The following is a 9,436-nucleotide window of genomic DNA, read 5'->3' as shown; positions in this document are numbered from 1 at the left end:
CAATCCCACTGCTCTCTCCCTCCCACTCCATATTCTACCAATCCCACTGCTCTCTCCCTCCCACTCCATATTCTACCAATCCCACTGCTCTCTCCCTCCCACTCCATACAGAGAGACTGAGCTGTCGCCCGCAGACAGGGAGACTGAGCGGGACAGGGAGACTGAGCGGGACAGGGAGACTGAGCGGGACAGGGAGACTGAGCGGGACAGGGAGACTGAGCGGGACAGGGAGACTGAGCGGGACAGGGACACTGAGCGGGACAGAGAGACTGAGCGGGACAGAGAGACTGAGCGGGACAGAGAGACTGAGCGGGACAGGGAGACTGAGCGGGACAGGGAGACTGAGCGGGACAGGGAGACGGAGCGGGACAGGGAGACGGAGACGGAGCGGGACAGGGAGACGGAGCGGGACAGGGAGACGGAGCGGGACAGGGAGACGGGGCGGCACAGGGAGACGGAGCTTTTTCACGTGTACTTACTTGTACACGGGTACTTACTTTTTCACGTGACTAATTTTGGGAATGCTCCTCACCGTGAATGGAACATCCATCTTTGGGAATGCTCCTCACCATGAATTGAACATCCATCTTTGGGAATGCTCCTCACGGTGAATGGAACATCCATCTTTGGGAATAAACCAATAAACCAACAAAGCTCGGTCAGGGACTGTCGCCCGCACCTTTGGAGGCAGGATATAGTGCATTATTAATTTATGATATATAATGACGCTCGATTTTGGTGCACTGTTCGTGCCTTCAACCCGTATGACAGCCGCACATGACACTTACAGTTTCAGTGTGCCCGAGGACTACGACTGACGACTGACGTGACGAGTGACGAGTGACTAGCCGAAGGGTGGTTCTTCTTCTTCTTCTTCCTCTTGGGGTCAACTTCCTGGATCTGGAACGGGAAGTGATATTTTTTTCTTTTATTCTTTCCTTTACCCTGTGGATGGTCCATCGATTTTATATATAATTATAAACCGAAGGGTTTTATATATATATATATATATATATATATATATATATATATATATATATATATATATATATATATATATATATATATATATATATATATATATATATATATATAAGTCCTTAAGGGTCAACGAGATTATTTAAATATCCTTCAAAAAAACAACATTTCATTTTATGGTCGTTGAATGTGACGTCACGACAAGGAACGGTGGACGATTTCAAATGCATAAATTCGCTTTTCAGTGATTAATTATTGATTATTTGGTTTGGATTTAAAAGGGTGGAGGCCCGGGTGCCCGGGGCGTCCGCCCAGACGTCTTTAGCGTGAGGCTCATTTTCCGCGGCGCAACACCTGCAGGGGCCCAGGATCGAGGATTCGAACCTTTGCCGTTTGCAGCTCTCGAGTCTCATCGTTGATACGTCATCGTGGCCCGCCTTAGCCCGGTGCACCACGACGCCTCCACCGATTGGAGTTCACTTGGAACATGCATTTAACCCCCATGTGATTGATCTAGTTAGGCAGCTTAGCAATAATTTCTGGGGGAACGACATTACAAAACTACCATTTTTATTTTCGTGCTTATGGACCAAACTTTTACAAATAACACTGCATGTGATAGTCAGGTGGCTTAGCAACAATTTTTAGGCGTAATGTTACAAGCCGGACAAAAGTCCCAAATTTGGTATGGAGCTTCGTTTGGACCTATCAATTGATTTTAGCCTAGGAGCCATCCTGACCGTTTCAGATTTTCCAAGATGTTGGCCAAAATTCAAAATGCCACCAGCAAAACTGAAATATCATATATCTCTGGCTGTAGAAGTCACAGATAGACAAATGAGGTATCAAATCAGGGGTTTTTGAGGTCAGTGAAACTGATTCAGGGAAAGGTACATTTCATATGTCACTTATTTTCGAGATGACGTCCAAAATCCAATATGGCCACCAAGGAAAATCATACTATAATGCAAGGACTTGAAAAGTTTGTTCGCCTAAGGCTCAGGCATCGAAGGATGGATTAACTTGACACTTTGCACACCTATAGATATCGTTTTAGTGGGGCGGCTTAGCCCAAATATTCAAAAGAATTGTGCATTTTGTGATACAAGCACCAAATTTGGCACACTAGTAGACTATCATATTATGAAAAGATCTGGATATTGGGCCATCTCAGATTCAGAGATTTGATTTTTGCAAGATTTGCAGATTTTGCAAACTGAGATTGCAACGCCAGGGACGGCCGACTCCTTCCTACGAGCTGCCCACGTCACCCGCACAAGAAGAGCTCATCAAATCACTGCAGCGGCACTGCACATCCTGCAACACCGTGCGTATGAACGCCACTGTATGACATATGCTGATGATGCAGAAGACCTGCCTGAGTTCGAAGACTGGTGTCACCAGAGAGGAGAAGACATTCCCAACTTTCAGTACTGGGCAACTGTGCTGGAACTAGAGATGTTGGTACTGGTCTACGTGCGTTCTCTGCGGCAGGCTTCATTCACGACGTACCTTGATGCCCTGACGGAACTGGTCCCATGGTTCCATGCCTTAGACCACACACACTATGCCAGGTGTGTCCCTGTTCACCTGAGGGACACGGTTGCACTCCCAATGAAGCACCCAGATGTAGCCAGAGAATTCAGGGCTGGCAACTTCACTGTACAGAAGACGAAGAAGGTGTTCTCTTCGATCCCAATCGAATCGAAATCTTGCAAAAATCAAATCTCTGAATCTGAGATGGCCCAATATCCAGATCTTTTCATAATATTGTTACAGACGCGGTTGTGGATGTTGGTCTACCGAGCGGTTTGGTATGACCGCGCCTGCACGTTTACCCGATTATACTCGAACGTTGACTAAGTCGCGCTATGCTAAATCAATGATGGAAAAGGACACAACGGCTGGGATTAAAATGACACGACACCAAGGGTTCAGTTCTCAAGACCTCCGGAGGAGGTTATAATATTGCGGAAGGTCAGATTACAGGAATGAGAGGGACAGCATAGAAAGACAGGCACTTAGACACACTCTTATATTAGCCCCGACAGACGACAGATAAACGGGACAAAACTGACTCACACGGGGATTGATGGCAAGGAAAGCGGGTAGTCGATGGCTCAAGGTGCACTCTTGGCTCAAGGACAGAATCGACCCGCTCCGGTCCAGAGATGCGGGAGGCCTCACTCAGCGCTCGAAGGTCGTGACTTGTCTTCTTCAGTCGGGGGCGCATCTCACGTCACGTCCGGTAAGTGGCTGCGTATATCCGGCGGGGAGTGACACGCCCTCGGCTCGTTAGCTCCGCCCCAGATGGAATCGGCCCATTGCTTCTCATTGGGTGCATGCGGGGGGGTTACCGGCTCTGCCCTTGACGAGGGGCTGACAGGGAGCCCCTTCGTGGTAACCCCGTCGGAGCGCATGGTCATGGCGGCTAACCGAGCCGGTGTGAGGACGCACACTCCCCCGCGCCGCGCCGCCCCCATCTCCTCTGTTGTTGTAGTTGTAGTTGTTGTTGTAGTTGTTGTTGTTGTTGTTGTAGTTGTTGTTGTTGTTGTTGTTGTTGTAGTTGTTGTAGTTGTTGTTGTTGTTTCATGGGGAAGATGGGAGGAGGTAAGGGGAGGTCCTAAACTCACTACTGGTGCCATATGATCACATTCTGGTGCAACGAAGAGTCAGAATTAATGGAAACGAGTCCTTAACTGACATAGACTAAGAATAACTAGCAAGATGTCCCATAGTTGTCTACGTGAGATGCGGTGAACCTGGACACGACATTTAATGGGGGAAAAAGGGGAAGGTCGGTTCTACAGAGTGTTATTTACAGGCAATGGGACTAGGGAATGGGGGATTGGGGATAGTTGGGGAGTATTGGGGAAATAGGGGAGTATTTACAAGCGGATATTGAGGCCAAGTCCCATATCCGCAACATTGCACCCTTCTCTACCCTCGGGGCGTCCCGACCCGATAAATTTTTACCTATTTTAGTGTGGCACTCAGATGTAGTTCCCTCTACTATTAACTCTACCCTGAGTGCGACAGTTTTACAGATATTCAAAATGAGTAAATATGTCCCCCTGCGACGTTGCACCCTTCTCCTCACAGAAACACACCCACAGGATAACCGAATCCGGAAAGAATTCGCAAACTAAACATACAGCCGGTAGGGAGCATTATTTACACAAGACTACGCTGATATTTACACTACGATCCAGGACCTGTTTTTGGAGGAACACATGCAGATGTTATGCATAGAGAGAGCACGCATGCCAGCATCGATACACCAACCCACGAGTGCTCTGTGGCCTTATGGCCTTTAATAATGTGCAGAGCACCCCTTCCAAGCATCAAAAGCACCACCCCATAACACAGTCAGCACCATCCGGTGCACCAATAAAGTGTTTATAAATCACCGGTGGTGTCGCAGCCGGCCGATGTTCTGCCGCTGGTCTTGCCTTCGTGTGGTGCACTTGGTGTTCTTGCCTCTTTCAAAAAAATAAAGAAAGGCGCCAACCGCGTCCATTTCTGTATTGTGGCCGTCAGGGGGCCAACTATAAGTGGTTCACCTTGTATGGCATAGGTGCCACGTTGACCCATAGGTCCATCCACGGGTGGTGCTTGGCCGCAAAAGAACTGCGGTCCATTGTGGGTGGCCACCAACATTGCGGTCCATATGGTGTATCGATCCAGGCAGCAAGCAGCGAAAGTGCAGGCCCACAACTGCGTAGCCAGCACCTCTCTCTCCTCTCTCTCTACCCCAAAGCCAGATCCTCAGAGGTGGGAGACAAAAGAAGCAGACAAGTGAGTAAGGTGGTAAGGGCGCAAAAGTGCACGCAATGTAAGGTAATGCACACTGGGGGCACATGGGAACCAGGTGAGACAGGTACGTTCCTACCGTACGCCCCCCCCCCCCACCAGGTAACCTACATGGCCCCTCCCTTACCCCTTACTGTATCCACAAAACACAACACTACCCATAAACATCTACTTTACAAATCAACAAACGTCCCTACTGTCTTCCCCGTTCCTCCCATATACCAAATTCGTCTTCTCTCCCTCCTAACCAATCAAATTTGCCATTTTCAACTCATCAAAATTTGCCATTACCAATTCATCATCAGTCCCTCCTAGGGAGGGAGAGATGGAATCACCCCAATGTCTCATCCACGTCGTGATGCGTCTCACCAATCCACACAGCAATTCTCATTTCCTGCACACAGAACAAAGAAAACACAGGTGTGGAGTCATCATCATCACCACAGGTAAGTGGCTGCGTATGGTCACTTCAGTATTTACAATCAGGTCACTCCATCCCCATCCTCTGGTCGGCTCAGCGCACTCCCACTCATCGTCCCAACACACCTGGTCACAACAACGCACAAAATCGCACCTCCTGTCTGCGAACCCTGGCCAAATCACCTGGATTCATACCCGCCGTACAAAACAACATCAAGCTCACCCTGTTCAATACCCGGTCCCTCAACAACAAATGCCTCATCCTGAACGACTACATCCTGGAAAATAAACTGGACTTTCTCTGTCTCACTGAGACCTGGCAACAACCACTGGACTACTACACGCTCAACCTCACCACACCCAATGGATATTCTTACATCAATAAACCACGCTCGGAGGGCCGAGGTGGTGGAATTGCCGTTATTCACCGACAAGACATCAAGACCAACCTCATCTCCATCTCATCTGCTCCATCATTTGAACACCTGGCTTTTAAACTCTCTGGTCACACACAGTCAGTCATGGCTGTTGTCTACCGCCCTCCCAAACCACACCCATCATTCCTGTCTGACTTCTCCTACTTTCTGACCCAGCTATGTTCCCTCTCCCCCTCAATCCTCCTCCTTGGTGATTTCAATATCCACATGGACTCCACTGACTCCACGCTAACCACTGACTTCACTGATTTACTCACCTGCTTTAACCTCACTCAACATGTCAACTTTCCTACCCATAACCGTGGTCACATTTTGGACCTTGTCTGCTCTACTGGACTAATTTTGCACCATCTCTCTGGCTCCGACCTCACTCTCTCTGACCACCTAGCCATCACTCTGACCATCAACATCCCCACCCCAGCACCAAGGCATTATCGCACTATCAACTTCCGTAAGCTAAACGCTTTTTCACCTGCCTCATTCTCATCGACCCTCTCTGAAAAAATGTCCACTTCTCCCTTCGTTGACCTCCACACCCCTTCTGACCTCACTGACTACTACAACCACACTCTCTCTTCCTGCCTTGACCAAATTGCGCCTATAAAAACCAAAACAGTTTCTTTCACCCATTCTGCTCCCTGGTTTACCCCTGAGCTCCGCCTAATGAAAACTCGTGCTCGCCAACTTGAAAGACTCCGCAATAAAACAGGTCTCACAGTTCACTCCCAGGCCTACAAGGACCACATACAACACTATAAAGATGCCCTCTCCCGCGCCCGCTCCGCCTACTACTCTCAAATTATCCACTCTGGCTCCGGAAACCCAAAAGCACTCTTCTCTACAATAAACAAACTCCTCAGCCCCCTGAACACCACCACCCAGTCATTCACAATAGACAACTGCATCTCCTTCCTTTCATTCTTCCAACGCAAAATTGAAAACATCTACAACAGCTTGACCACCGCCGCACCCGCTCCCCCTCAAACCACCTGCCCCCCCTTATCCTGCCATCCCCTGTCTCAATTCTCCCCAGTCTCCCCTACTGACCTCTCTGAACTCCTCATCGGAATGAAAACTGCCACCTGCACTCTTGACCCCATCCCCTCCAGCTTTGTCAAGGCCTCCCTTCCTGCTCTTTCTCCACTTATCATTGCAACAATAAACTCCTCCCTGTCTACAGGCATCGTCCCACCATCCCTCAAAATTGCTGCTGTTACCCCCATTCTGAAAAAACCTGGACTAAACCCTGACACCCTAAATAACTTCAGACCCATCTCCAACCTACCCTTTCTGTCAAAGGTTTTGGAACGCGCTGTAGCCACTCAACTCAAGCATCACCTCTCTGCCAATAACCTGTATGAAACATTCCAATCCGGATTCCGGTCCAACCACAGTACTGAAACTGCTCTCCTCAAAATCACCAACGACCTTTTCCTCTCCTCTGATGCTGGCAACCTCAACATTCTCATCCTCCTCGACCTCAGCGCTGCCTTTGACACCATCGATCACACCATCCTCCTCACCCGACTTGAAACCACCTTTAACATTACCGGCACTGCCCTCTCTTGGATTAAATCATACCTCTCTGACAGACGTCAGTTCATCTCCATCAATAACTGCAAATCCCCCACTGCTCCCCTCCCCCAAGGTGTCCCCCAAGGTTCAGTTCTTGGCCCCCTCCTCTTTATCCTTTACCTGTCCCCCCTCGGTCACTTAATCCGCCGTCATGGTCTCCAATTCCACTGCTTCGCCGATGACATCCAGCTTTTCATCTCCACCAAGTCCATCTCCACCGCCACCCACTCTATCCTGACAAACTGCATCACTGAAATAAAATCCTGGCTTCAAATCAACTTCCTCAAACTTAACTGTGATAAATCTGAAATAATCATCATTGGCCCAAAAACGCTCACCAAGTCCACCCATAACTTTGCCCTCAACATCGACGGTTTCCCAGTGTCCACCTCCCCTCACATCCGGAATCTTGGCATCATCTTTGACCAAACCCTCTCCTTCGACAAATACACTAAACAGATCACAAAGACAGCCTTCTTCCACCTGAAAAACATCGCCCGTCTCCGTCCATCCCTCTCCTCTGTGGCTGCAGAAACCCTCATCCACGCCTTCATCACTTCCCGTCTGGACTACTGCAATAGCCTCCTTTATGGTTCACCCTCAACAATCACCAATAAACTCCAATACATTCAGAACTCCGCTGCCCGTCTACTCACCCATTCCCGGACCCGTGACCACATCACCCCCGTCCTTTACAAGCTTCACTGGCTCCCCATCTCCCAGAGAATCCAGTACAAAATCCTCCTCTTGACCTACAAAGCCCTCCATAACCTGGCCCCATCCTACCTGGCTGACCTCCTCTCCAGACACACTCCCACCCGCAACCTCCGCTCTGCTGGTACCAACCTCCTGACCCCCCCCATCCGGACCAAATTTAGATCCTGGGGGGACAGGGCCTTCTCCATCGCTGCTCCCACCCTCTGGAACTCGCTACCTCACACCATCAGAGACTCCTCCTCACTCACCACATTCAAAACATCACTCAAGACCCACCTGTTCAACACTGCATTCAACATTTAACCCACAGCATCTAACCCCTGACTATCTCCTCTCCTTCTCCCTCCTTTGTGCTTTGAATATTTCCCTATTGATTCTTCTTTTTTTGCAATTGTCTTTATGTTTTGCTATGCGTTATGTTTTGCACTCTGTCAAAGCGTCTTTGGGCTTCCTGAAAAGCGCTATATAAAATAAATGCATTATTATTATTATTATTATCAATCCTAACTATTTCCTAAATGACTTTAACAACTTTACACTACCCGGGGTCTTTCTCCGGCCAAACCATTGGCCCTCTTACACTATGGGTTCTAAAAACCAATTCCCATTGGCCAAACTGTGGTGCTTTTCAATTTGGGGTCTCACTCCCCCGATTCATCTCCCGGTGCCCTCGCACAATTTCTGGGCTGTGGCGTGTACCTCTCCCAGTGGGTCTACCCACCTGCACACCTCCACCACTGCAGTTGCCTCCGAGCTTACCTGCTCCTTACCCTAACCTAACTACCTGGGGAAGGCCCTCTGGCGCTCTCCCCACTCGGTGCCCTCTCTGGCACTGGGCTGCCCGATCCACACCCGGGATCCTCAGGCACCCACTCACAACTATCGGCTCCCAGAGCCCACCTGCGGCCTCACCTGGCCGACATCCTCACAGTGGTGGAGTGCCCAACCAACTACACACACTAACAGGCTACACGCCCAGCCATTTCCACAACACTAATGCACCCATCCAAATACCATTCTGTCACCCGCACCACAGATGCCAATATCCAACCACAATTTACCTATACCCTCTACCTAACACTTACACTACCCGCCCCGGGTACTCGTGAAAGGGGTCCACTCTTCCCCCATCCACACCTTCGCACCATGCACACCACTCCGTACCAATTACTCCAACTCTCTCCACACACCTTTACTTGCACACCTGTGCTCTCACACCTGGTGCCACCTGCACCCTTCTCTCCCCAAGCGCATTCGCGCTGATCCACAACACTCACTACTCACACACTGCTCCACACACCTGTCCAGTTGCACACCTGTGCAATCACACCTGTTCAATTCTCACACAGCATCATCTCACCTAACTACTCCCCTCTGAAACTTGCGCTTCCCAGTCGTCCCTTTAAACTATTGCGCTCCCACGTCATTATCATCCACACTAATCTACCTGCGTCCCCACTACAGGTATCAGTCACTAACTAAACTTAACGTCACCT

This window comes from Myxine glutinosa, chromosome 12, assembly GCF_964187855.1.
Source record: "Myxine glutinosa chromosome 12, kmMyxGlut1.1, whole genome shotgun sequence".
NCBI classification, from domain to species: Eukaryota; Metazoa; Chordata; class Myxini; order Myxiniformes; family Myxinidae; genus Myxine; species Myxine glutinosa.
The sequence above is the reverse complement of the archived record's forward strand: the minus strand, read 5'-3'. Positions refer to the sequence as shown.